The following is a 15,603-nucleotide window of genomic DNA, read 5'->3' as shown; positions in this document are numbered from 1 at the left end:
TTTGACAGTGTTTTACTTTTTTTTCTCAGCTTTTGAGGGTAGTTTTTGCCGGCATACCCAGAAAAATGTAAGGATGGTGTCTACTAAATTTCATAATTTTTTGACGTCATTTTTATTTTATTTTATTTTTTAAAGACGAAAAAATAAAGAAAATCATAAAGAAAATAGAATATTCATCAAAAAATGGTGTCGCATATTGCATTAATTCCTAAAACTCCTATATTAAATTTAGAATGCAAAACATAAATAAAAATGTACATTTTTTACCCATCTCGGCCCCTGGGCGCCCCATTACGCGGGTCGGAGGCCTTTTAACAGCGTTTTACTTTTTTTGACATTTTTTGAGGCCATTTTTTGCAGGCATACCCAGAAAAATGAATATAAAAAATATAAAAAATCATAAAAAATAGAATATTCATCAAAAAATGGTGTCGCTTGTTACATAAATTCCTAAAAATTGTATATTAAATTTAGAATGTAAAACATAAATAAAAATGTTAATTTTTGACATATCCTGACCCCTGGGCGCCCTACTACGCGGGCTGGGAGTTTTTTGACAGTGTTTTACTTTTTTTTCTCAGCTTTTGAGGGTAGTTTTTGCCGGCATACCCAGAAAAATGTAAGGATGGTGTCTACTAAATTTCATAATTTTTTGACGTCATTTTTATTTTATTTTATTTTTTAAAGACGAAAAAATAAAGAAAATCATAAAGAAAATAGAATATTCATCAAAAAATGGTGTCGCATATTGCATTAATTCCTAAAAATCCTATATTAAATTTAGAATGCAAAACATAAATAAAAATGTACATTTTTTACCCATCTCGGCCCCTGGGCGCCCCATTACGTGGGTCGGGGGCCTTTTAACAGCGTTTTTACTTTTTTTGACATTTTTTTAGGCCATTTTTTGCAGGCATACCCAGAAAAATATATGGATCGTGTCTGCAAAATTTTATAATTTTTTGACGTCTTTGTTATTTTATTTTATTTTTCAAAAGATGAAAAATGAAGAAAATCATAAAAAATAAAATATTCAACAAAAAATCTTGCCGCTTATTGTATTAATTCCTAAAAATTATATATTAATTTTAGAATCCAAAATAAAAATAAAAATATAAAGTTTTGACCTATCACGGCCCCTGGGTGCCCCACTACACAGTCCGGGAGCTTTTTGATCGTGTTTTATTTTTTTCTCATTTTTTGTGGCCACTTTTTTGCTTGCATGCCCAAAAAAAAATGTTAGGATTGTGTCTGCTAAATTTCATAATTTTTTGACATCGTTTTTATTTTTTTTTTAATGACAAAAAATAACAAAAATTATAAAAAATAGAATATTCATCAAAAAATGGTGCCGCTTGTTACATTAATTTCTAAAAATTGTATACTAATTTGAGAATGTAAAACTTAAATAAAAATATAAATTTTTTATCCATCCCGGCCCCTAGGCGCCCCACTATGCGGGGCAAGGGCTTTTTGACAACGTTTTACTTTTTTGTTTGGTCATTTTTTGATGCCACTTTTAGGAGGCATGCCCAGAAAAATGTAAGGATCGTGTTTGCAAAATTTCATAAATTTTTTACGCCATTTACATTTTATTTTATTTTTCAAATACAAAAAATATAGAATATCATAAAAAATAGAATATTCATCAAAAAATGGTGCCGCTTGTTGTATTAATTCCTAAAAATTGTATACTAATTTTAGAATTTAAAATGTAAATAAAAATGTTAATTTTTTACCCATCCCAACCCCTAGACGCCCCACTACGCGGGGCGTGGACTTTTTGACATCGTTTTACTTTTTTTGTCATTTCTTTAGGCCACTTTTAGCAGGCATGCCCAGAAAAATGTAAGGATTGTGTTTGCAAAATTTCATAAATTTTTTACTTCATTTTTATTTTATTTTATTTTTCAAATACAAAAAATATAAAAAAAATCATAAAAAATAGAATATTCATCAAAAAATGGCGATACTTGTTGTATTAATTCTTAAAAATCGTATATTAATTTTGGAATGCAAAATATAAATGAAAATATGAATTTTTGACCTATCCTAGCCCCTCGGTGCCCCACTACGCGGGTCGTGGGCTTTTTAACTGCGTTTTACTTTATTTTCTCATTTTTTGAGGTCATTTTTTGCCGGCGTGCCCAGAAAAATGTAAGGATGGTGTCTTCTGAATTTCATAATTTTTTTAGCGTCGTTTTTATTTTATTTTATTTTTTAAAGATGAAAAATAAAGAAAATTATAAAAAATAGAATATTCATAAAAAAAAAATGGTGCATGGGTCTTGTATTTGTCTCTCTTTTCCTCTTATAAAAAATAATAATAATAAATAAATAAAGTTACAAATAATAATACTTAAAATTTTTTAATAATAAAAAACAATAAAATATTCTACAAATAATAATACTTAAAATCATTATACTAATCACTACATAATTTCGTTATTCTTAGAATATTCCAAGGAAACTGATTTCAATTCCACTTTTCTTAAATATGTTATGTAGAGTGATGTTTTGTTTTTTTACTATTTTGTGCAGAATTGAATCCTATAAATTATAATTATATATATATATATATATATATTGCTGTACTTGTACCCATTTTAAGCAACACAGAACAAAGAGTGAGGGGGATGCAATTGGTTGTTTGAAATGAGCCGTCCTAGCTTCAGACGCTAATGCAACCCCTTCTTGAGACGCCTATGTCTGCTTTTGACACGTACCAATATGATTTTATAATTCCTAGTTAGCGAAATGAAGTTAAACAGAAGCCAATGCTTTTCATTCAATATACGTTTGCTGCCATTGCCTTCAAAACCTGAGATTCTTTTTTATTATTATTTTATCTTTTATACTTATTCCACACTTCTTCTATTCTCCTTTCTTTTTTTTTTTCAATTCTTCGAAAACTATTTTCTTTTTCTCAATATCTAAAACACATTAAAGAACCTGATCTTTTTTTTTTTCTTTTTCATAACAAAAACAAAGTCCTAAAACATTGAAGCCTAACATCCTAAATACATTATGGGGAATAGAAATCTAAGCTCTATTTTCATGTTTGTTTGATTTTTGCGGCGTTTGGGTACTCAGATATTCATCCTCTTCATGATCGTTCCTTTTTTTTTTTTTTTTTCAATTTCCATTCTAATGGGGCAATGGGTTTTCACCTTATTTATGACTGGGTCTGCTGAAAAATCTTTTACAATTTAAATCGACGATCTGATAGTTGGAAATAACTCTTTTAGTGAATATGTTTTCATTCTTTTGTCAATGTCAATATGAATCCAGTGAATGATCTTGCTCTAGACTCCAGAGTTATATATGAACAAGAGTTTTAAGAGAATTTTAAAAATTTAACAGTCACAATATTTAAAAATTTTAAAGTTTCTTTTCAACAAGATTTAAAAATTAATTTTTTTTTAAAAATAGTTGTAACATATTTAAAATAACTCAAGCCTACAAAATAGAACATATCTTATAAAAAATAATATATTTATAAGATAATAATGTATGAAAATAATATATTCCTTACACTTTTGTATTAAGTACTTAATAGCATTGGCATTAGCATATTTTAACACTTTGTGTGAAATATAAATTGGGGTTACATGCATTGAAATGGTCGAGTGTGACGTAGAGAACGATCGGCAAATTAGAGATCAATTGCAAGTTTGGTAATAAGTACAGAAAACCAAGTGACTTGTTGGAAACTAATTGATATTATGACAGTTAGGATTGTGCATCATACTAACTGGTGATGTGTTATATTCTCATTGGAGCTAGATGTTAAGGCCCCATCCATTTTACCGATTCGAGTTTAAAATTTGAGTTTTGCTACAATAAAAAGCTCTTAAAAATAATCACATCTAACTTTTTTGCTACAGTAAAAAGCTCTCATATAAAGTTACATCTCAACTCGAATCAGCAAACTAAATAGACCCTAAGTCAATGACGGAGCTAAAATCTTGATTCAGGAGGGGCATAAACTAAGAACGTGAAAAATACAAATAAAATTAACTCTTAATATTTTTAGATGAATAGTATATATGTATAGACTACTGAACATAATTGAGTCATAAATAATTTAACAAGTAATTAGATAAAAAAAAACTATTTAGGAGGTACATAATACTTATGAGAAAATAGTGGCTGCGAGTGCCAAAAAAAAAAAATCTTTTAAGTATATAGGGCACATTTAAATAAATACATATTATTTCAACAAGGGTACATTAGAGAAAATATATGTGTGAGAAAGTCGTAATTGAGAGGGTTGTTTGAAAAAAAAAATTCTTAATTAAGGACACATTTTGAGAAAAAAAATATTTTAGTGGGCCATTTTTTATATAGCTTAGATTATATCCAAGCATATTTTAAAAGGGATCAATTTAAAAGAAAAATGGTTTTCATAAGAATAAATTAGAGAAAAAAATTAATTAGGTACAATTTAACGTAGATATAATAGGAAAGAATTAAAAGAACAATAGAAAATAAAATAATTTGAAATTAGATTTTATGATAATATATTTGAAATTGTTATTGATAAGGGGGGCATATATAAAAATATTTTGAGAAAACATGTACTAAAAATCAAATATGAAAAATTCGTATGCCCACCTAGGCGTCACCTCCCCCTGCCACTATGTTAAGTATAGAATCGGTTATACTTGCTATATAACATATCATTAGTATTATTTTGAGGGAGTTTCTCCCTAGTAGTCGCCCTAGCTGACTACTGATAGTTACAGTTTTTGATCTTTGAATCTGGTTAAAATCACATTAGGTTGAAAAAAGTATGCAGAATAAATATTCTGATATAGATCAAATAATTAAAAAGTAAAGGACTACCAATAATCTATTTTTACAAGGATCTAAGAGGTTGTGAGATAGAGAACTTGTATTTTTCTCATTTTTCAGGGTTCTTGAACGGCTTGTACAATTTTGGGGTTGTTTGTTTCTCGAGAAAGATTTTTTATTAACTTTTAGAGTTTTTCCCTACAATTTGATGGAAGTAGGAAGGGCCTTTAGTGGCATAAATAAGAAACATTAGATCATGGACTCTTTTTCTCTCTACCAAGTTTTTCCCATTGAGTTTTATTGGTGGAGAGTTTTATACGAGATTTCTCTTAATTATTTAATTTAGAGAGAAAATCTATTTCATTTCAGCTAATATTTATTTTTGCATTCCAGGTTTGTTTTTATTTTTCAGGATTGCTATTATGTCATTTGTTCTTGTTTTATTGTTTTTTATTTTTCCTTCTTGTAATTTTCCTTTTTGTTTATAAATTTGAATGGGCGACTTGGTGTGCCATTAGCAGGTACCAACTTAATTTGGACGTGCACTACAAGAAACAGGGCTATTAGCGACGACAAAAAGTCGTTGCAAAAAACACAAAGTCGTCCCCAATACATTTTTCGCAACCATTTATCGTCACAAATCTGTCGCTACAATTGTTTTGTCGTAAAAACAATTGTTGCGACGACAGTCGTCGCAAATAAGTCGCTACAATTATTTCGTCGGTTACATCGTTAAGATGACATGACATTGAGTATTTGCGATGACATTTTACGAATTAATTCATCGCAAAAGATGCAGAATTAACTGACGTGGCTTATATTTTTTGCGAGCTGTAACAATCAATGTCGTCGCAAATAATGGACAAACTTGCGCCATAATCGTTGGCGCCAGATTGGTTTTTACACCAACCGATACATGTCGTCGCTAATAATATGTCAAATTTTAGCTCGCTAATACCAAAATTTTGTGCAACGACGTGTCATCGCAAATATTGAATGCAACGACAAGTCGTTCAAAAATTTATTTTCTTTTTAGCGACAATATGTCATCGCTAATACTGTGATTTTAACAGCGATAAATGTCGTCGCTAATAACCCTTTTTGTTGTAGTGGTGATAGTAACTTCATACTGTGATAGCAATGACATGTCATCTTTTTCCTCCTTATCTCTCTCTCCTTCCCCCCTATGGTCAAATCCACCATCGACCAATAAATATAGTATTCACTCATAAGTATCATGTTTACCTAGAAATTCAATATTTACCGGTCACTAGCCATCGACACTGGAGACAATAATATCATATTGATCCATAAATATGATCGGCCGTGACCGGTAAGTATAGTATTTATTCATAAATGTCATAATTGTAATCTGGAAATACAGTATTTATCGGTCACCAGACATCAGCACTGGAGAGTGGTAAATACCATATTACCTATAAATACGGACACTAACAACAGCCCAGATGCCGATGACCATTAAATACTTTATTTACCCATAAATTCAATATTTACCAATCGTCTGCCATCTGCACCAACGAGCAGTACATATTGTATTTACCTGTAAATACAGACCCCATTACCAGCGCTGACGCTGGTAATCTTTAAATGCCATATTTACGAGTAAATGTGGAATATATCAGTCACCAGCCATTGGCATAGGCAACATTGCCGACGACAAAAGAGAGAGATTGAGAGATTGAGAGAGGTGATTAAATAAGTGAAAAACAAAAGAAATGAAAACCCTACAAGCGTGGGTATATTTAGAAATGACTATTTTTTTTTTAAATAGCAATTCAATATATTACTAACATTAAAAAAATATGCTACAAACTTCAATATAGCATGTTTAAAAATGCTATTTACTATACTTTCTCTAAAAAAATTAAGAAAGAAAGTGTGAGGTCAATAGGGTAATATGATCATAAGAAGCCGCTACACTATTTATTAAAAAAAAAAGATTAATAGGAAAAGAATGAAGAAAAAACTTATAGGAGAGCTTATGGGAGAGAATTGTAAAGTAACTTAAAATGTAGCTAATTAAGTAAGATATACGGCTTAATTATACATGAAAATTCATTTTTATCGGAGATAGAATCTAGCTAATTAGTAAGCGCTTGCTAATAGTCGTCCATCATAAGCCAGAACATCTATTTTGCTTTTGTTGTAGGGCGGTTTCAAGTTCAAAACTTTGATTCTCTTCCATAAATTTATAAAGTCATTAGAAGACCTAGCTTATGTATTCTACTCTTTCGGTCTACTGAATAATTTCTCCGAAAATAGAATTTGACTAAAATACCACATTTTATGCTTTTGTACACACTGATCACATGTCAGAAATAAAGTTGCTGATATTTAACTGGAAATTTTAAATGGGGATTTTACGGAAGACTGCTTGAAAAAAGAAAGATCTGGACACTCTTTTGTCTCAGCAACACTCCTCTCAATCTCAATTTCAATAATAAGGCGAAACCATTAATGTAGTACTATGATCAGATCTAACACACATATATGTTCAAAACTTTTTTTGTTTTTTTGGTCTTTTTGAGAAAGAGAGGAAAATATTAGCATGAGAGAACCAAAAAATTCTAAAATGGGGTGAGTAGAATATATAAAAAAAAGCCATTAAAAAACGAAAAAATGAAAAAAAAACAAAAACAAAAACAAAACAAAAAAAAAAAAAAAAACTAGTCTGAACCACATATAACCAATGGCGGAGCCAGGATTTCGATTCCGAGGGCGCAAGCTAAAAAAGTAAAAAACCTTCGAAACCTTCAAATTATCAACTCCTAATAATATTACATAGTTGGAAGTGCATAGATATTCAATTTGTAGAATTTTTTTTTCTACGTGATAGTAGAATTTTTATAAAAGTTCAATTTTAACTTGATTTATTATTCTCTTATGCATATAGTTTAGTGAAAAAATAAAGGAGAACACTTAATGAAAATTATATTGATGTGAAAATTTTAAAAATAAATTATTTAGTGGATACATAAGAGAAAAATAATACCATGGGCTTATTAAATTGGCCTGAAACCAACACACTTGATTAATATACTTGTACCTAATATTTGAAGTAATTACATAAAAGAATCTTTTATTTATAAAAATATCTGTCATTATTTAATATTACAGAAATGCCGATTTCAGTTTCATAAGGTATAATTTTTTTCGGATTTTCGTTATTGAGTATTTTTGGTATGCTACGGATATGGTTTGTTTTTTTAATAGTCTGATTTCTATTATTATAATATGGATTTTTATTACGGATATGGTTTTTTTTTCCTGTAGTCAATGATTATTATCTTATTCTTCATTGATGTTATTCTTTTGTGATATCAGACAAACAAAAGGTCTGACGTTTTTCTTATTCGGACGTTCATCTTTTTTTGGTGATCAGACAAATTTAAGGTGTGGTTTTTCCTCTCATTATTTTTGCTTTTTTTTTGTGTTATAGTTTGTTTATATTGCTGTTGTTTTGAATGCATTCTTTGCTTTTTGTGCATTTGTCTCTCATCAGGTTCGGTGTGTATTTGTCCATCATCATTATTTTAGTCTTTTTTTCTACGTTTTTGTGTTTTTTCTTTCAAAAGATTAGGGGTTTTTTTTCGGAGTAATTTCAAACTTCATTTTCATTCCATGTATTAAGTCCCAGATCAGTGAGATTTTAAAAAATCATTTCGCATGTGTTTATATTTTCGTCTTTTGCGTTAATAAAAATAGGTTTTGTTTCATTTATTTAGTGTCATCATTATTTTTTACACATTCGTATCATAATGATTTTAACAATAAATTAATGAAAATGGTTCTTTTTTGGTATATTTCCGTATCTCATGAGTAATTTACTTATGTTATTCATTTTTATAAAGATTTTTTTTTGAAGTAATTCAAATTACTTCATATTCATTCCATGTTTAAGTCCCAGATTTCTGAATTAATAAAACCATTTAACATGTGTTCATGTTTTCGTCTTTTGTGTTAATGAAAATATGTTTTGTTTCATTTATACAGTGTCATGATTATTTATCACATATTTTTTATCATAATAAGTATTGATTTTATGCATTTTTGTATTTTTTTTCGTCCACTTAAAAATATGTTTGTTTTGAATTTTCTATAAATTTTATTTTCATTCTTCTTCAGAATAACGTTATCAATTTTCATTACAATAGTTAAACAAAATTTTTATGAATTTTTTATTCTTGCATATTTATTGTTTTTACAAATTTTTTGTAGTTTGTTTGTTTTATAATCATTTAAGTAATAAAACATTTTCTGATGAGTTCATTTTAGTGTTTCTTCTTTATTAGAAATTTTGTTTCATTCTGATAATAATCATAAAATTTAATAAAAAAAAGGTATTGATTTTGTATAGTTTCGTGTTTTTTAGTCCACTCAAAAACACGTTTTTTTCCGATGCCTACTTTGTCGACTTTTTGTAAACTTTGTATATTCAGTCTGTTTCATAGTAATATCATCATTAAAGTAATGAAATGTATTTCGATGAGTTCATTTTAGTCTTTCTTCATTATTATAAATTTTATTTCATTATGATCTGATCATAATTTTAGTGAAAATAAGTATTGATTTTATACAATTTTGTGTTTTTTTTGTCCATTCAAAAATACATTTATTTTGGTGTCTGCTAGAGTCACCTTAAACTTTATATTCATTATTTTTTATAATTCTAGAATCATTACAATAAGGAAACGAACTAATATGTGTTCATGAATATGTGTCATCTCAACTTTATATTCATTCTTTTTCATAATTTTGGAATCATTACAATGACGAAACGATCTATTATGTGTTCATGAATACATGCATGTTGATTGTTTGAGACTTGTTGTATTTTTTTTTTTTTAGTGTGTTTCAAAATGATATCACCATTAAACTAATGAAAGCTATTTGATGTGTACATTTTTTATGTTCCTTTATATTATATATATTTTGTTTCATAATGATCTGATCGTTCAATAATAAAAATATGATTTGATTTAAGGGTGAAGGGACTCAATTTGGAGGAACTATCAAGGTTGCACACTTTTAAGGCTAAGATTTTTAAAAATATTCGGTAGATTTTCCTTCTTTTTTTTTTATAAAGAAATTTTCCCTTTCTTAAAATAATTAGATTAGATTTTATTAAATGTAATAATTTGACTTTTGTATTTTAAACTTAGAATGTTTTATATTCGTATTTTGTTTCTTTTTCTTTCCTATTTTGTTGTTTCATTTTATTTCAACTTTTTATTATATAAAGGATATAAATGTCTTTATGTGTATGATAGTAGATATTTTGCATAAACAAAAAAAGTAGGCATTTTTTAAAATAAGGTACTCATGATTGGCGTTTATGTAAATTAGACGTATTGAAATACTGGTTGAACTTCATGTGCTATGCACGTAGAGAGTAATCCATGTGTTAAATTTTAATTACTGTGTTATTTTTAAAAAAATATAAAATTTGAATATGAAATATCAAAATGGAACCAAAATGAAAAAAAAAAAGAACTAAAATGAAGAAATAAATAAGTTTTAGAGTAAAAGGAACCAAAACGAAAAAAAATAAGTTTTAGGGTAAAAATAAAAAATGACAAAAAGGACCAAAACGAAGAAATAACTAAGTTTTAGGATAAAAAGAACCGAAATGAAAAATATAAAATTTTAGGACAAAAATAAAAAAGAGTCAAACAAGAACTAAAATGAAGAAATAAATAATTTTTAAGATAAAAGAAACCAAAACAAAAAAAATAAAGTTTCAGGCCAAAAATAGAAAAGGGGGTCAAAAAGGACTAAAATGAAGAAATAAATCAGTTTTTAAGACAAAAGGAACCAAAACGAAAAAAAAAAACATTTTAGAACAAAAATAGAAAAGGATAAAAAGGACAAAAATGAGGAAATAAATAAGTTTTAGGATAAAAAGTAAAAAAAAATATAAAATAAAGATCTTGAAAAAAGTTTTAGGGCAAGAAAAAGGACCAAAATGAAAATAAATAAGTTTTAAGGTAAAAGGAACCAAAATAAAATAAAATTTTAGGGCAAAAAGAAGAGAACAAAAAGTTAAAAGGACAAAAATAAAGAAATAAATAGATTTTAAGGTCAAAAGCAAAAAAAATAATAAATAATAAAATGGAAGACTTGAAATGAAAAGAAAAAAAAAAGAGGGAAAAAGATCTTTAAAAAAAAGGTTTTGGTTGAAAGTGTGCTATTCAAAGTACACTTTCTCATTTTTTTTATATATAAATATAGTACCTTAAGAAAAATGAAAATATTATACCGTAGAAGTGTTCGGACACTGTTGGCCTAGTCCCTGTCTGGTTGGGTCCGTTTAAGTTTTTGGACGGGTCTGGCCCAACCTTGAAAAAGTAACCATAAGTTAAAATATATTTACTAATTTATTTTAATTATCAATAAAAAAACAACATTTATTATTTTGAATTTATATCTTAACAAGTTTTTATCATTTCAGTTCTGAATCAAAGACAACAAAGTCATCTAGAAAATGTCCGAGAACCATAAAATATAACTACTTCTATATCCTTTCATTTACATGAGATATAATTAAAGCTTTCCAACTTCCTCAATTATTATTATTAATTATACTTAAATTTGTATGTTGTAGCTAAAAAGAGTAGAGGAAAAAAGGAGAAAAAAAGCTGCAATACATTGTAAAAACGTTTTAACTGAAATATTATATATATATATATATCGATATATATATGTACATATAAACTAATCTTGTACTACAAAAATTCTCAACTTTTTCTATAATACAACAATATTCCCCACTACAAGGCGCGGGTAATCAACTAGTTTATGCTACTGAAATATTTACGTTACTAATAATTTAAGTGGTATTTTTGGTTTTTTCCTTTATTTTCTTTTAACAATTTTGTGTTAAATACTTACTATAGCATTGCCATTAGCATAGTATTTTCATTCTTTTGTGTTAAATACAAAATTGGCATTAACATGTATTGAAAATGGTGGAGTAAATCTAGAATTTACCGCGCAGTAAATTCAAGATTGACCATCATAACACAAATTTTTCTTCGTAAATCCTAGATTTATAGTGTTAATCAAGGATTTACTATGCGGTAAATATAGAATTTACCATTGAAACACAATTTTTATTCCTTCATAAATCTTAAATTTACACGATAAATCTAGGATTTACCATCTAAATACATACTATGTATATTCGTAAATCCAAGATTTATAATGCAGAGAGAAAGGAGGAGCTAGAGAGAGCCAAAATAAATTTTAAGATTTCATTTCCTTTTTCAATAAGGGTATTTTTTGAATGTTAATTTAGTATAAATCCGAATATACACCTACTTACTAACTAATTATAAACTTTAAATTTTTATTTTTATTGCCATTTTAATCAGACTTATTTTCCACCTACTTACTAACTAATTATAAACTTTAAATTTTTATTTTTATTGCCATTTTAATCAGACTTATTTTCCTCAATATCTCTTATTATTATTATTATTATTATTATTATTGCTACTATTACTATTACTATTATTATTATTGCTACTATTACTATTACTCGTTTCAATTCATATCTTTGGTGACGTTCCTTCCTCACCTCTTGTTGGGATCCTCCAGGTGTGCATTCAAAGTTTCATTCTGCATGTGTTGATAGAACTGGCCTACGTCTGTTGATAATAAGCCGCTGTGCTCAAGCTTTATGTTATGATTTACCTGCTTTATTACTATTATTACTATTACTATTACTATTGCTATTATTACTATTACTATTGCTATTATTATTATTATTATTATTATTATTATTATTATTATTATTACTTTTTTTACTATTACTATTATTATTATTACTTTTTTTACTATTACTATTATTATTATTATTACTGCTGCTGCTGCTCTAAATACCTTGCTAGTGAAGATGGAGATACGTAATTTGGCAATCCTAAAAAGTCCTGGGGCATATATTCTACTACCTTGCTTTTCATTATATTCTTAGACATCGCTGAGTTCTACCATTATATATATATATATAAACACACACAGATTCAATATTCATGTTCTGAATATCAGATTATAGATGAGAAAAGTTTAAAATGCTATCTCTGAAGACTGACGTTGTTTATGCTTTAGGACTTTCCCGTAGGGTCTCCTCTTGTCTCTTACAACTTTGGAGGCCTCTTTATCATAACAGGGCTTGTTTTAGGCTTTTCTTGCTTGATATATTGGTTAAGTTCCTTCATAAACACTTGCCTGCTTTTAATGCCATCTACAATGATTTCAATAAAAGATCAGAATCAAACGCCAGAGGTGAAGACATCTTTCGGATGGAAAAAATTTGAAGTACTCGAGGCACCTAGAGACCGCTGCTAGTGATGAAGATGAACATCATTCTATGGATTCGGGTCTGTTTCATATACGTAGGTGCCTGATGCATATAGAGAGGGAGAAATCAGAGAACATGTTTTATATATGTGTGTGTGAAGAAACGACAATATTTAGAGAAAAGAAAAAAAAAAGGAAACGACAATATATAAATAGCTGTGAAGAAGAGAGAGAAGAGGTGTGTGTGTGTGTGAAGAAACGACAAGATTTAGAAGGAAAAAAAAAAGGAAACGACAATATTTATATGGCTGTGAAGAAGAGAGAAAGGGGCAGAGATTGAAAAAAAAAAAAAAAAATTTGGACCATTTCTCGATTTGTGCGTGTCATCCTTGCGCAGGGGCCATGCTAATCTTCTCTGTATCGTTCCAATTTTATCGGATGTCCCCGAAGGGACAATATAATGCTTGAAGACGATTTTATATAAAGTCCAATATTCACTGGTAGCTAAGCGATGCGGGACTTTTGTAGGCGACTAAGATTGAATTCTTAATGGGCCAAGAGCCCACAATACCATGGGCTTATAAATCAGCCTTAAACCAAGACTTGCCTAATATGCACGAAAAATTTAGACATATGACATCTTCTTATCAATCATGCTGAAATATACAGAAACAAGTAAACAAATAAAATATTTGACCAATAATAAAACTTCAAATCATTATAATAACTACTACATAATTCTGTTATTTCTAGAGTATTTCCAGAAAACTGTTATATTCCTGTTCCACTCTTTTAAGTTTGTTATATTCGATTATTGCTATAGATTTTTTTTTTCCTTTTTTGAAATGTGTATGTTGTTGTATTTGTACCTGTTTCAAGCAACAAAACAAAGAGTGATGTTGTCTTAGCATTTGGTTGTTTTCTGATAGATAACTTAAGACTTTTCATTTAACAATTACAACGTTATAATTTAGAATTAGAATCAAGCAATAAATATAACTAGCATTTGGATTGATATGTTTGACTTTTCATTTAATAACTACAATCACAATATTTTAAAATTTTAAAAGATTCTTTTGATTCTTTTGCCGGAGATTTAAAAATTAAAGTTTATGACAAAAGAAATAGATATAGAATTTAAAATAACGTCGTCCATACAAAATAGAACATATCTTATAAAAAATAATGTGTGAAAATATATTAATTTTTCACTTTTGTATTAAATATATTTAATATAGCAATAGCATTAGCATATTTTTACACTTTTGCGTCGAATATAAAATTGACATTAACATGCATTTTAAAATAGTATGAAAAAAAAATAACAATCGGCAGATTAGATATTGGTGGTAATCAGCGCAGAACCATTATAGACCCTGTAGCTCAGGCTTAGTTTGGTAGTGTTGTAGATTTTAGAAAAATTACTTTTAACTGTGTTGAAGGAAGAAGCAGTTGTTACAAAAAGTAACTAAGTGTTTGATAAACTATAATTATAGTAGCTGTAATGGTTCCAAAATCAGTGTAATATTTATTTTTTAACAAGTAAATTATCTACTCCATCCGACTAGTTCCGGGTTCGAGTCCCGGGCAACCCATTATCCCATTATAATTAATATATCGAAATCATATGTATATAAATTCGAACTTATTAACTCATTTCATTTTTTCAAAAAAATGAATAAATCTAGATATATAAGATAAAGAATAAAGACAAGCTCTTCTTTATTCTTTATCTTATCTATGATATCTCTCTGGATGTTGAGACTGGTTGACATGGGGATATAAGTCATGTTATACTGTTGAATAACAAGCCCTCAATTATCTATTTCTGTTTATAGATAATTCATGTGCTTGGGATATAAAATTGACTTTAACATGCATTTTAAAATAGTATGAAAAAAAAATAACAATCGGCAGATTAGATATTGGTGGTAATCAGCGCAGGACCATTATAGACCCTGTAGCTCAGCTTAGGCTTAGTTTAGTAGTGTTGTAGATTTTAGAAAAATTACTTTTAACTGTGTTGAAGGAAGAAGCAGTTATTACAAAAAGTAGCTAAGTGTTTGATAAACTATAATTATAGTAGCTGTAATGGTTCCAAAATCAGTGTAATAGTGTTTGATAAATTATGATGTTAAATTGTTATGGATAGTTAAAAATTACGACTATATTATATTATACTATAATATAATATATATAATTACAATATAATATATATTTATTATCATATTTAATATAATACAAAAAACTATTATTATATAATTATGATATAGAATATAATAATATTATTAAAATAATAACTGAAATAATTAAAAATAATGATTATATTATATTATAATTACAATATAATGCATATTTATTATTATATTAAATATAATACAATAAAACTATTATTAAATAACATATTATATAACTATGATATAGAATATAATAATATTATTAAAATGGTTAATATAATTATAATATTATAATATTTCAGTTATA

At 27.7% G+C, this 15,603-nt stretch overlaps 1 non-coding gene across 1 annotated transcript; it reads right to left on the bottom strand.

Moving 5' to 3' along the window:
* Positions 1-13,470: 13,470 nt before the first annotated feature.
* On the bottom strand, positions 13,471-13,573 carry LOC112092809. The gene has a single exon (XR_002902757.1). It is a non-coding gene; the product is annotated as a U6 spliceosomal RNA (small nuclear RNA).
* Positions 13,574-15,603: the final 2,030 nt, after the last annotated feature.

Source organism: Morus notabilis, unplaced genomic scaffold (assembly GCF_000414095.1).
Source record: "Morus notabilis unplaced genomic scaffold, ASM41409v2 Scaffold317, whole genome shotgun sequence".
In the NCBI taxonomy this organism is placed as follows: Eukaryota; Viridiplantae; Streptophyta; class Magnoliopsida; order Rosales; family Moraceae; genus Morus; species Morus notabilis.
This window is presented reverse-complemented; position numbering and strand designations above follow the sequence as displayed.